Source organism: Marmota marmota, unplaced genomic scaffold (assembly GCF_001458135.2).
Source record: "Marmota marmota marmota unplaced genomic scaffold, marMar, whole genome shotgun sequence".
Taxonomy (NCBI): domain Eukaryota; kingdom Metazoa; phylum Chordata; class Mammalia; order Rodentia; family Sciuridae; genus Marmota; species Marmota marmota.
This window is the reverse complement of record NW_025999880.1, coordinates 4,017,807-4,031,728: the sequence shown is the minus strand read 5'-3', so window position 1 is coordinate 4,031,728 and position 13,922 is coordinate 4,017,807. Positions and strand designations below refer to the sequence as shown.

Below are 13,922 nucleotides of genomic sequence, written 5' to 3'. Positions count from 1 at the left end.
GGCGGCGGAGGAGCCCAGGTGGCGCGGGTCCCTGGTTCGGGGCTGGGGACCCCCTGGCGAGGAACCCGGCAAGTCTGGGGACGGGGAGACCGAGTCTCTGCTTCCTTGTCAGCGTCGTCCCTGAGGATTTGAACGCTAATGAGTCAGGCAGGGTGGGGGCTTCGGACGTTTTCTGTCCCCGCGTGACGCTGCGTGTTCTCTGGAGACCCTTGGGTCGGGGACGCCGCCCTGGGGGACTGGCTGTCCTCGAAACTCTCGGGAGCGCTTCGCCAGCCCTGAGCCGAGGTAACCGCAGCGAGTTCCTGCCTGGCCGCTTCCCGGCGCCTCCCCACGGTGCTTGCCAAAGGGTGGGCGCGAGCTCTCCTGCCCAACGGAATGTGGGGGCCTCTGCCGCGGGGATCTCCCAGGGGCTGGCGCTGAGGGGCAGCCCCGACCCCTCTCTGCTTCAGGTTCTTACTGCTTGGCCGCTGACCTCTTCGGGGTGCTTTTCCTCAAATGGTGGGCTTTTTCTCCTGTCTGGGGCCGGGGAGGGGGACGCCATCTGGTTTTTGGACCTGTTGTCCTGGGGACTGCCATCTCTGACTTCACTCCTAGCTACAAGAGTTAAGAGTGCGTCCTCCGTTTTTATCTGATCGGTGTATAGCTGACCCACAGCCAGGTCTCGGCTAATAGCACGCGGAACTGCTCCTGAGTCTTGCAGGGTTTTTTGCTTTTTGATCTTCTTGCTTATTTGCTCTCCATGCAACGTGGTGGTGGTGGTGTGGGGGGTCTTTTGAGTGAGTCTTTGTCTTTGGTATGTCATAAAGCTAACAAGATAGTTAGCTACTCATCTCCCCCACCCCTCCCGCTTCTTTTCTTTCTCCCCTTGTTCCTCTCTTTTCCAGCAAGATTGGGTTCCCCGTTCCATGTCTTTGGACAAGAAGGGCAGAGGTCTTTCTGGTACCCCACATATAGAATGTTAGAGGAGTGAGGGAATCTATGGGGTTGAGAAATTAAGTAAATCTCACTAACTGTGCCATGGGACTTAATCTCACAAGCTTGGTGCTCCCCAGTGGTCTCTTGGTTCTGGTGTCACAGCATCTGTGATGAGTGAGATTGGATTCACCCCTCCCTGCCTTTGTTCTTACCTAGTCTCTGCCATAGGACCTCAGAGGTGGGTCTAATCTGAGTTCCGTCCATCTGTTCCTCATTTCCTTAGTACTTAATGCTGTGACTATCATTTCTCTAATGAGCAGCACTTTCATTCTCTGAACTGAGTGATAGGAGTGGCTACAGGTTCTTTCCCCCAGGGATAAGGCCTATCCTGAGGAGAGTTGTGTAAACTTCCCTTTGGTACCACCCTTTGTCCCCACCTGCACCATAGAGTAGCCAGCAGTCTTGGGCTCACCCTTCAATTGGGCTTTGCCTTATTGGGATTCAGTGACACTATTTCTTGAATCTGTCTTTATCTTTGTGCTTGTACTAAAATCAGGAAGCTTAGAGTTAGGGGTGGAAAATGGGATAGAAGCCTGGTGCTGTGACACATTGCTGTAATCCCATCCACACCAGAGGCTGAGGCTGGAGGATAGTAAGTTCAAGGCCAGTCTTGGCAACAGAAAGACCCTGTCTAAAAATTAAAAAAAAAAAGGACTGGGGATGTAACTTCGTGGTAAAGCATCATTGGATTTAATCCTCAGTCAAAAAGAAGAAAATAAACAGCATGTATAAAAATGCTATTTTCCTTATTTCCTCTAGGAACATAATTTTCAGACATTGAATGTCCACCATGAGGAATACATTTACTGCACTGTACAGGTCCCCAACTGAAATAAGTTCCAGGAAACAGTAATTATTGCACTTACTACCTGCAGTGTGTTCTGTTTAATTTTTTATACTTCATTTTAAAAAAAAGTGAACTGCTGGTATGACTCATGAATTTGATTTCCTAACCAAATGGGTCATGACCCACAGTTTGAGAAACCTCGCTTTTGGGTGGAGGTCCTCAGACTTAAATGTGCAAAAAGATTACCCTGATCCCAGTAGTGATTAAAAATAGTTTGTCAGGCCATTCTAAAGGTGTTTATTTTCAGTGGGGCACAGAAATCTGCTTTTCTTTTCTTTTTTTCTTTTTTTTTTTTTTTGCACCTTTGGGGATTAAGCCCAGGATCTATGCATGCTGGGCAAGCACTCTGCCACTGAGGTACACCCTAACCTTTTTACCTATTTTTGGTACTGAGGATGGAACCCAGGGACTCCTTACAATTGAGCTACATCCTCCATCTTTTTTACATTTTCTTTTGAGACAGGGTCTCACTTTGTTGCTGAGGGTCTCACCAAATTACTGACACTGGTGTCAAATTTGTGATCATGCCTCAGCCTCCCAAATCACTGGGATTATAGTCATGCTCCACCATGCCTGTTTCTTTTAAAATTTTTCATATTCAGACAGGGTCTTGCTAAGTTGCCCAGGCTGGCCTTAAACTTGCCATCTTCCCACCTCAGCCTCCTGAACATTTTTATTTTTACTTTTTATTTTCTGTCTTCCACTTGGGAGCTCTGGAGCAGAAGGCTTTGGAATCTGCATTTTTAATGAGTGGTCCATAAGATTGTGATGCAGGTGGCTGATTAGAAACTCTGGTCTAGTGGGTGTTGGTGGCAATGAGCTATAAAAGTCATTAAGTTGGATGTGAAGTACAAGATCAGGTAAATAGCCCATACTCCATGCAATCTTGAGATCACTGAGTCACCAGTCACATTCTTAGGCTTTGGAAAGTCTAAGGGCACAGTGTAGTTTGTTTTCAACTGTATGAAGCAGTTGGTGTTCAGAGACTGGCAGCCCTCTCTCTCCCTGCTCCACCCCAGCTCATTTGAGGGCTGCTGTTCACTGTTCTGTGCCACTGGATGTTTCTAGGTGCGTGGGGGTTGGGGATGTGAGTAGTGCTGATGAGCTGCTGTTCTGTTCACAGAAGAAAGGTTGATTTTTGCTTAATATCTGGATGGTATTCCAGACTGTAGCCAGTGGGAAAGGTCGACTGGTGACTTTATTTGGGGGGTGGGGTAGGGGAGTGAAGGGCTTGTTGCATCAGATATTAACAGAGACACAAGTTCCCACACCTCTTGGTCTACTCAGCTTTGGTTCTTTCCCACTGCTCCTTTGTGCAGGTGGATCTTGTTAGTCATCCAGTTTCTGATGCTGTTTCCTCTACCTTCTAGCACAAACATGTATACAACGGATACAGTCACATCTTAGGTTTCCCCCTCTTGTGTGCATATAGGTCGGTAAAAGAAATTGCTTTGAATTAATCAAAGCTGCAAGTTAGTTTCAAAAAGGACTCTTAAGTTATCCTAATTCAAATTCAGCTATTCCTTTTTTTGGCGGAGGGAGCTTTGGGGATTGAACCCAGGGGTGTTTAACCCACTGAACAATATCCCCAGCCAGCCTATTTTTTTTTTTTTAATTTTTTATTTTGAGACAGGGTCTCACTCTGTTGTGTGGGCCTTACTAAGTTGCTGAGGCTGGGCTCAAACTTGGAATCCTCCTGCCTCAGCTTCCCGAGTCTCTGGGATTACAGGTGTGTACCACCACATCTGGCCAGCTATGGTCCTTGTAAAGAAGTGCCTTATGCGGGAACATTAGCTGTGGGATTGTTTACATGTAATACTTTTCAGTTTGGCCAAATAGCTCACGTTCAGAATATTTAGTTTTGAGCATATGGGAAAAAGAAAGCAACAAATGTGGCAAGGGATAGGATATCTTAGGATACCTTAGGATAGGAAAAGCAGAGGCAAAAGATGCGCAGGTGAGATTCAAATGGAGGTTCAGGATCAGTTCCCTTTGTAAATTACCTCAGCATTTCCCTATGGTCTATCAACTCAACCACTAGGTGCTCCCACAGGTATAAATCTCTGGAAAAGGGAGAGGTATCATTTTGAATTTTAGCCTACAATGATGGAAAAGCCAGCCAGGGCCTGTAGGCTAAAGGTGTTTTGTTAGAGTTGACAGTTTTCAGTGTATCATTTTTAACGAAAGGTGGTAAAGTGCTTGGATCTGTAAAGGATTTCACCGGCCTGAATTTCTCTAGGAGCTGTGACTATAGCTCTGGAGGGCTTAGAAGTAAGTCAGGCCTGATGTGGTGGCGCATGCCTGTAATCCTAGCGGCTCTGGAGGCTGAGGCTGGAGGATCCCGAGTTCAAAGACAACTTCAGCAAAAGCTAGGTGCCAAGCAACTCAGTGAGACCCTGTTTCTAAATAAAAATACAAAATAGGGCTGGGGATTTTTGGCTGAGTGGTTGAGTGCCCCTGAGTTCAATCCCTGGTACCAAAAAAAAAAAAAAAAAAAAAAATTCACTCCCCTGCTTAGAATTTACCAATGTTTTCCTTTGCCCTTCAGCTCTTCAGATATAATCCCACTTTCTCTGTGGGTTGCATGGCCTGTCCCCTTCCTCCACCTTCTCCCACTAGTCCCGGCTTAGTGAACCCTGCTGCCTTCTGCTGCAGCTGCACTGGCCTTCCTTGCCCCAAGGGTTTTCTACTGTCAGCCCTTCTTTTCCAGATCCCCCTTCTCCAAATTTTTGCATGACTGACTCCTTTTTTGCTTGGGTTTCAGAGAATCTTTCTGTGATCTAGAACAGTTGCCTCCCTCCTCAGCCTCGTTTGATCTTCTTAATTTTTTCAAAGCACTTTAGCACCATCTAGAAATAATATTGTCTACTTGTTTATTTGCGTGGAAGAATGAGAGCTCCTTGACTTTCTGCTGACAAAACTTGGCTTTGAGTGGGCACTGGATGAAAACCTGTTGGTTGAATGAATGCATGACCAAGCAAGGCAAGGTTTCCAGTTTCTAAAGTAGCACTTTATTTGCTTTGTTTTTTTTAAGAGAAAGAGGAAAAGAGGAAAGTGACTTTTTGTTTGTTTGTTTGTTTGTTTGGGGCCCTTGGATGGAACCCAGGGGCCACTTAACCACTGAGCCACATCTAGCTCTTTTTAATATTTTAATTAGGGACAGGGTTTCACTGAGTTGCTTAGGGCCTCACTTAAATTTCTGAGTCTGGCTTTGAACTCCTCCTGCCTCAGCCTCAGCAGCTGCTGGGGTTACAGTGGTGTGCCTTGGTGCCTGGCAAAAGTACCTTCTTGTCCCAGGAAAAGAGACTAAAATTCCTTTTCCCAGGATAAGAAACTACTCTCTCAGAATTAGCTTTTCTTTTGTAATTTCTGCTTTTCACACTATTTGTCATTGCTTTTTTCCATTTATAAGTTGCCAAAGCTTTCAAAAGCTCTATTAGCGTTTTGTAGTTGTTAATAAACAAGGCTTGCCTCTTCCCCTGACCTTCTCTAGGCCTCACTGTTTTCTCTTGACAAACATTAGCATTTCTATCAGAAATCACATTTCACTAATACCAGGAGACACTAGCCACGGGGCTAAGAGCCTAGGCTTTGGAATCAGAAAGAACTGGATAATTAGCTCTATGACCTTGGGCAATCGAAAATTCTCTAAATCTTTATTCCTTATTTGTAAAATGGGACTAATTATAGTTCCTATCACACAGGATTTATGGGAGGATTAAGTGAGAGAATGCAGGGGAACCAGGCACAGAGCCTGGCACATAAGCACCCAGCTAGCTAATAATAACACGCATGTTAGTGGTTGGAGTCTCCTCTATGGCTGGCAGAAATCCGTTCCTAATCCATTGATTCAGGAATGGGCAGGGGGAGAGGAAGACTCCCAGATCTTACATAAGTATAAGTAAATGAATGGAAACCAGAAATGCCACATAAATCAGAACTGGCATGGAATTTAAAGATCATGTAATTACAAACTGCCTGCTGCCCATCTCTTAACAAGCACCTGCTTGGAAGAAGGACTATTTGAAAATTTCAGAAGGAAGTCTTGTCTACCTGTTGACCTGGCCATCTTGGCTTTATCCTCGATACAGCTACATAGTTGGGCCATATTATCTCAGCCTTTCTAGAACTGTTTTTACTGAGAAAACTTCAATGTCTGTTTTTATGTTCATAGAAGGACACTGTCAGAAATAGCTTTATATAACTCATTTCTACTGTTCTTATAAGGGTTTATATTATTGAAGACGTTCAATGCAACCTCTCTTTATGTTCCCTTTAAGAAGTTCATGGGAGAAATTCTTTCAGAACATGGTGCCAGGAAAAACTTTGCCTCTCCCAGGGAACTGGTTTGCTTTTTCTTTGTGGACAATTGGAAATTTATAACTGCTCATATTTCTCCTTTTGCTTTGGCTGCCAGGAAGTGCAGAGCCACATTTGTGGCTTGATTTTAGTAACTGTATAGGGCCCTGCATCCCAATTTTTTTCCAGGGTTAACCTTTTAATTTTTGTTTTCTCTAATTTCAAGTGAATGACTTGTGACTTTAGATACAAGCTGGATAGATCTTGGATTGGTATAAAAATGCATTTAGGTATTTCATTTTAGAGATATAAACAGTGAGGCTCAAAGAGATGAAGAGGACTTGCTTAAGACACTGGCACTAATTAGGGGAAAGAACAGAAACAAAACATACCTCTTGTTTATCAGGCTAAGGGCCCTTCCTACTCTACATTTCAGAAGAATACAAACTCCTGACCCAAACCCCAAATGTCACTCATCATCTCTCCACATTAGGCAAAGTTACTTTCTGTCTGTTAGGAGGCAAAGAAGCACTCTGCTATGGAGGTGCGGCTCTGGCTTAAAGTTGCACTTCTTCCTTGTCATTCTCTTATATGTTCTGAGAAATTTCTCTAGGCCCAACTGTAGAGATAGCCCATGAAGGTGGGTGTGGTGTTGCATGCTGGTAATCCCAGCCATTGGGGAGGCGGACGCAGGAGGATCACAAGTTCAAGATCAGCCTCAGCAACTTAGCGAGGCCCTGTCTCAAAATAAGAAATAAGAAGAGCTGGGGCTGGGGTTGGGGCTCAGTGGTAGAATGCTTGCAGGGCACTGGGTTTGATCCTCAGCACCACATTAAATAAATAAATAAATGTGTTGAGTCCATCTACAACTAAAAAAATATTTTTAAAAAGCGGTGGGGCGGGGGCGGGGGCTGTGCTGCTGAGGATATAGATCAGTGGTAGAGTGCCCTTGGGTTCAGTTGCCAGTAGGAAAGAGGAACCTCTGGCCTAGAGCTTAAATTTAACCTTGGTTTTGTTTTATTTTCTTGGGTAATAATCATTCAACAGATAATAAGGCCTTTGGGAGATAAAGATGAGTTAAGCTATGGACCCTGCCCATAAGAGCACATTCTCCAAATAGCCAGAGTACAAGGTAGCAAGAGTTTAAAGTCATTACAGAGATGTGGAAAAGAAGGCTGATTTGGTTGGAGGTAGTCCTGTAAAGGATGAAGAGAATTTATTTAAAATATTTTATCAGTTGTTGGTGGACCTTTATTTATCTATTTATATGTGGTGCTGAGAATCAAACCCAGTGCCTCAAATGTGTGGCTCAAATGTGCTAGGCAAACGCTCTATCACTGAGCCACAACCCCAGCCCGAGGAAGAGAATTTAAACATACAGAAACATTCCAGGGATCAAGGATTCATTTCCCCAGGTCTTCTTTCTGGCTTGTCTGGGTAAGAAGGATCCATTTTGGGAGTGGAAAGGGACTTGAGTCCTGGTACTAGTTCTTTCTAGTTGTGTGACCTTGGGCAAACAGTTTAATTTATCTTGAACCTTTTTCCTCATCTAGAAAACAGGGATAATCATAATCATGCCTACCTTTTTGAGCTGCAAATTTTTTTCCTGTGCTTTTCTGGGTTGTGAAGAAGTGAGATAATAATGCATAGCAAGTACTTGGTCCTTTATTGGAGGTGGTCTCGTAAAGAACAAAGAAGATTTAAAAATGCAGGAGCACACCAGGGGGAACTGCATGCAAAGGCACAAGGTATGAAGGGGAGAGGGAATGTATGAAGAGTGCTCAGCAGGTACTTGAGATATGGGAAAGAGAATGCCGGGGTGCTGCTTGGGCTGCCATTGCCGCAGCTAAGAGCAATGGCAGGGAGCTGCGACTTCCATTCACAGTGGAATGCCTTTAAAATTTTTTAAAATTTATATATTCTCGAGGCAGGGTCTCGCTAAGTTGCTGAGTCTGGGCTTGAACTTGGGATCCTTCTGCCTCAGCCTCCTGAGTCACTGGGATTACAAGGGTGTGCCACTGTGCCTGGCTCATAGTAGAACACTTATGGATGTAGAGCTAGCTGTGAACAGTGGCCAACTGACATGAATTAAAAAGTATCATGAATAGGAGACTATGAGATAGGGTCTATATTATTTAGGGCCTCACTAAGTTGCTGAGGCTGGCCCTGATCTTGTTATCCTCTTACCTCAGCCTCCTGGCTGCCATGAGAATTCCTGGGGCTCACCAAAGACCTACAAAAAATATTTTATTTTCAGAATGGGGAATCTGTAATAAAAACAAATGGTAATAACCCACACCCTACCCCACCCTAATATTTCCTGCAGCTTTTATTTCCCCCACTTGCATTTTCCTAATGCAGCCAACTCCACACATGTCTGGGTTCTGGAAACCCCTAGGGTAGTGGTTAATCACCTTGGCAGAAATCACCAAACATCCTTGGCCTTACCTTTCCCTTGCTCTATTTTTGCCTCTTCCTTTTCTTTGTAGCCCTCATCATTCATTATATTTGTCTCCCCTTTGTCTCTTCTTTTATTACCTTGGTGTTTGTCCATTGGGGACCCTCTCTAACTTGACCCACTGCCAGATGGAACTTAAGGTATAAATGAATTATTTTTCAGTATTTGCTGTATTAAGGGTATATAAATGTGCATTATGTAAACCTAAATTCAATGGTGCTTTTAGTTTTACTCATGAGACTCTTAATTTTTTCCTTTAGGATTTGAGTAAAAAAGGCCCAGACTTAACTGCAGCCTTGGAACTAAATGCTCCACCACCAAGAACCAAAACCCAGCTATGTCTTGTGCTCATCTATTGTCCTACCTTCTGGTTCCTTTTCTTTTGGATTTTCTCTCATTTTTGCAATTTAATGTTGGAGCACTGAGTCTGGTGTTTTAAGAGGGTGCAGCATCTTCTTTTGACATTATTATTAGTTTACTGGAACTCTCCTATTTTGCTGAAAGTTCTAGAAGGTTAAAGGACCAAAGTTTTGCTTCTCCAGGCACCTCTCTGGCTTGTCTGGGTAGGAAGAATCCAGTTGGGAGTGGGAAGGGACTTGAGTTCCAGTCTAGTCCTTTTTAGTTAAGTGACCTTGGGCAAATAGTTTGACTTCTCTTGAGCCTTTTCCTCATCTAGAAAACAGATAACTGCCAGGACCCTGAGCACATGCCTGTAATTCCAGGGATTTGGGAGGCTGAGGTAAGAGGATAGCAAGATCAAGGCCAGCCTCAGTAACTTAGTGAGGCCCTAAAGAACATACTCCCTGTCTCAAAAAATAAAAAAGGGCTGGGGATGTGACTCAGTGATAAAGCGCCTCTGGGTTCAATTCCCAGTATTCCCCTCCCTTTATAAAAAGGGATAATTATCATAATGCCCCCCTTTTTGTAGATGGACACAATACCTTTATCTTATCTATTTTTATGTGGTGCTGAGGATCGAACCCAGTGCCTTACACGTGCCAGGCAAGTGCTCTACCTCTGAACCTCAGCCCCAGCCCCATAATGCCTGACTTTTTGAGTTGCAAAGTTTTTTCTATTCTTTTCTCTCTTTTTTTTTGGGTTGTTATGAAGAATAGAGATAATGATGCATATCAAGTTCTTATCCCTTCATTGACCCATAATAGGGAATTAATAAGCTGTAGCATCCAGAGGCTCATTGGCAGTTGCTGGGGCCTTTTCCTTCCCTTCCCCACTGCTCATCCTTCAACCAAGGCTTCCTGAGCTTGTACTTCATGCCATGCTTTGGGCTAGTAATGAGGGATGATTAACCAGACAGTGTCTCTGGCCAGAAATAGCTCACAATCTAGTAGGAAGGCTGACCCATTAAACAACCAGCTTTGTGGAGGCTTCTTGAATTATACGACAAAGCCATATTGGCAGTGTGCTTGTCTCCCCTCCATGTACCAGGTCTGAAAGGGAAAAAGGCTTTAATTATTTATAAAATCTACTTGCTGTTCCCATACAGAGAAGAAATCCAGGCATTTACTGCAGAGTCAGTTTCTCCCACCTGGCGCCCTTTCCTGTCCTTTATGAAATGACACCATTATTTCTAAAACAAAAATCTATCCATCTTTGGGCTGGTGATGATTGGGTATTTAGACATACCAGCATCCTTTTGAAGATGCCTCTTCCAGTTTTTACTCTTGAGTTCTAAAAAGTTCAGTTTCCAAATTCCAGTTGTGGAAAGGCAGGGGGCCCAGCCTCCTGTGTCAGAGTCTAGAGTTTTGGGTTTATTTGAATGGGGAGATGAAAGTGAGAAAGCCAAAGGCGTGCTGACAGCTGAACAAGGGAATTGTATTGGCAGATTTGTGATGGATGGTTTGTAGCTAATTGGGGCCCCAGCTGTGCCCTGGGGACCGACCGGCAGTTAAAGAGAAATCAAGGTCACACAGTGCCCATAGTCCAAAAGACATTCATTTATTCTGCAGATATCTGAGTTTGGGAAACATGAATATAATCAAATAATCACTTCAATAAAAGAAAAACAGCAATTGTCAATATCACCGAGTGTGTGGAATAGGCGACCTGACTTAGTGGGAGTTGGGAAGTGTTCCCTGGTGAAATAACTTCTGAGGATAAGCTATATCACCCATCTAATTTTCTAAGATCATGTTTTCTTTCTTTCTTTGTCTCTCTCTCTCTTTGCTGGGGATTGAACCCAGAGTTACTTTACCACTGAGCTATATATCCCCAGCCCATTTTATTTTTTAATTTCAGACAGGGTCTTGCTAACTTTCCCAGGCTGGCCTTGAGCTTGCAATCCTCCCTCCTCATCCTCCCAAGTTGTTGGGACTGCAGGCAGGCCCCATCCTGCTTGGGAAAGAAAAGGATCCCTTTCCTTCTTGGCCTAAAGCAAGCTTGACCTTCATTTTTCTCTGAGTCTTGCCTAGAGCAGCAGCTCAGACTGCCCTGGGGGTTTTGTGGGGACCACCCTGGGAGGAGACTCCTAGATTAGAAGTCTGAGAGTTTCTATACGGGTCCAAAAGTCAGTGCCAGACTGGTTTAGGCCACTTGGGAAAATGCCCTATGGGGTAGTCTAAACTGTGAAGGGCTAGGAGTGGCAGTAACAGAAATGTGTCTGCTGTCTGACAGCAGCTTGGTAAAACTGTCAGAGGTTCACATGGTGTGGCTCATCTGATCTATAACTCCGCAGTACTAAGTTTCAGACATCATCAACCAGTTTCAGCAAATGGGTGTCCCAGGAATTGGGCTGGCTTTATAATCTGGGGGAGTGTTAATGGCGAGTCCTATGAAATGCTCAGAACTAGATATTTTAAATGTATTGGATAGTGGCACAGTAACTAAGGAGATTTAAAAAGAAAAAAAAAAGCTTTATATGGCAGAATGATTTCCCTGATGGTTATTCATTTTACTCAGTTAACATTTTTCAAGAATCTCCAATGTGCTGGGCATGGTGGCGCATGCCCTTAATCTCAGTTACTCAGGAGGCTGAGGCAGGAGAATCGCAAGTTCAAAGGCAGCCTCAGCAACTTAGTGAGGCCCTAAGCAATTTAGTGAGACTCTGTCTCAAAATGAGAATAATAAATAAATAAATAAATAAAAGGCTGGTAATGCAGCTCAGCAGTAAAGCACCCCTAGGTTCAATTCCTGGTGCAAAAAAAAAAAAAAAAAAAAAAAAAAACTAATGTTTTGGACACTAAATCCTGAGGAACACACTGAGGGATGCCCCATAAGACTAGACTTTTTTTTTTTCTTTTGTAAACAATTAGCACAAAAGCAATTAGTACTTCAGCCAAAGACTGGACTTTTGACTGCAGGAAGTTCCCAGTCTGATGAGGAGAGACTCATGAGCAATGTAATAAAATGCCATCCCAGATAAAGGTAAAGTTTTTCTTTGCTGGCAGCAGGGTCCACCAGCTCTGCTTAGGGTCGTATTTGAGCTGGGTATTAGAGGGTGAATAGGCATTTACTAAGCACAGAAGGTAGGTTAAGACATTGGAGGTAATGAAACATTGAGAAAAAGCACAGGGTAGTGACCAGACTTGGTGTGTTAGGCAAACAGGTTTAGACTGGAGTTTGGGGAAGTGATGAGAATATAGAGTTGGGAACAGGCTCTTCATGTCACCTGACAGGTTGGACCATGTCCTATAGGCTGCTAGGAAACCACTGGAGGTTTAGAAACACGAGGAGATGTGATTAGATTGTATTTTATAAATAGAATTCTAGAATGGGCTGGAGAGGTGAGAGCTGAGTCAGGGAGTCCAGTAAGGGAGCAAGCACAGTACTTCACTGTGATAGTGGATGGGCCTGGGGGTGGGGAGGGGGTGGCTGCTGGTGACTGAGGAGAGCAATGGAAAGGCGGGTTTAAGAGAGAGAACCAACTGTCTAGGGGAGAAATGAAGTTTGATGTGGAAGGGAGAGGGAGGAAAGGGTGTTTCCTGCTTAGGCAACCGGCCTTCAAGAGGAAGGAACAGAATTGGGGTGAAGGTGACAGGGGCAAAGGAAACAAATGATAATGGTATTTTGTTCCATTTTGCAATGCTGGGCATGGGATCGGGCCTTGCACATGCAAGGCAAGTGCTGTGCCACTGAGCCACACCCCAGCTCAAAAGGTTGAGGTTCAGAGAGGTGGAAGAGCATGATGAAGCCATGATATTTCAGGAGAAAGCAGCTGAACACTGCACCAAGCTACAGGGTTAGCAGCCGAAGGTATTAGTGTTTGCACCTGGCATCTGGAGGCTGCCCATTCTTTTGCTACTCAAGATCCCAGTTAGGGTAAATGATGTTCAGGAGGCCTTACTGGAAAGCCCTGTAGCTCTTCCACTCCTCTGGAGGATCCGTATTGTATCAGTGGATCCAGCAAGACAATCAGAAAAACAAGTCTTTGGCCTCTCCTGGCTTGACCTGACTCTGTAGAATCCCATTTACTCAGTTGTACTTGGATACTTGTTATGCTGTCTCTCAAAGGAACAACTTTATTTTTTTTTAATACCAGGGATTGAACCCAGGGGTGCTTAACCACTGAGCCACATCCCCAGCCCCCACTCCCTTTAAATTTTTTTTTTTCTTGAGACAGGGTTTTGCTATGTTGCATAGGGACTCATTGAGTTGGTGAGGCTGGCTTTGAACTTGCAGTCCTTCTCTCTCAGCCTCCCAAGCTGCTGAGATTACAGGTTTGCACCAGGGTGCCCAGCTGAAAGGAATCTTGCAAGGGGGTTATGGGCTAGGAGCTCTTGAGACATTCTGGGAATCATGTCCACTAAATGAGCTCAAAGCCAAGTGTAACTTCAGTAATTATGTCTATGTCCAGACTCTCCTTTTGTTTTTAATTTTACTATCCTAATTTCTTAATTTATTTTAAATCTTATTGTGTTGTATATATTATATATATTATATATATATTAATATTTATATATATATATTTTAATATTTATTATAGTTTTAGGTGTAGATGGACACAACACAATGCCTTTATTTTTATGTGGTGCTGAGGATCGAACCCGGGCGGGTCCCACCTGTGCTAGGCAAGTGCTCTACCACTGAGCCACAATCCCAGCCCTCTGTATGTTTTTGTAATTAATCTCAGATACTTTTGAGTTCTTTTGCTTATTTCTTTTGGTACTGGGGATTGGACCCAGGTGTACTCTACCTTTGAGCTTCATCCACAGCCCTTTTTAATTTTTGTTTTGAGACAAGGTCTCACTGTGTTGCTTAGGCTGGCCTTGAACTTGCCATCCTCCTGCCTCAGCCTCCTGAATTTGCTTGGATTAAAGGCATATGCCACCATCTCTGGATTTGTTATTTTAAAAGTTGAAAATGTAGAGAAACCTGAAGTAATATCTG

General features: G+C 43.9%; 1 protein-coding gene across 6 annotated transcripts in view; it reads left to right on the top strand.

Moving 5' to 3' along the window:
* Ypel2 (yippee like 2) overlaps positions 1–13,922 on the top strand; it is a 59,218-nt gene that overhangs the window by 272 nt on the left and 45,024 nt on the right. The window contains exon 1 of one of the 6 annotated variants that reach the window (XM_015495397.2): positions 15–285. The exons of 4 other annotated variants lie outside the window; for them this stretch is intronic. The gene's annotated coding sequence lies outside the window, so the exon portion shown is untranslated. Of the gene's footprint in view, positions 1–14; positions 286–13,922 lie in introns of those variants that run through there. One more of the 6 variants, XM_048792302.1, reaches the window with a different exon arrangement.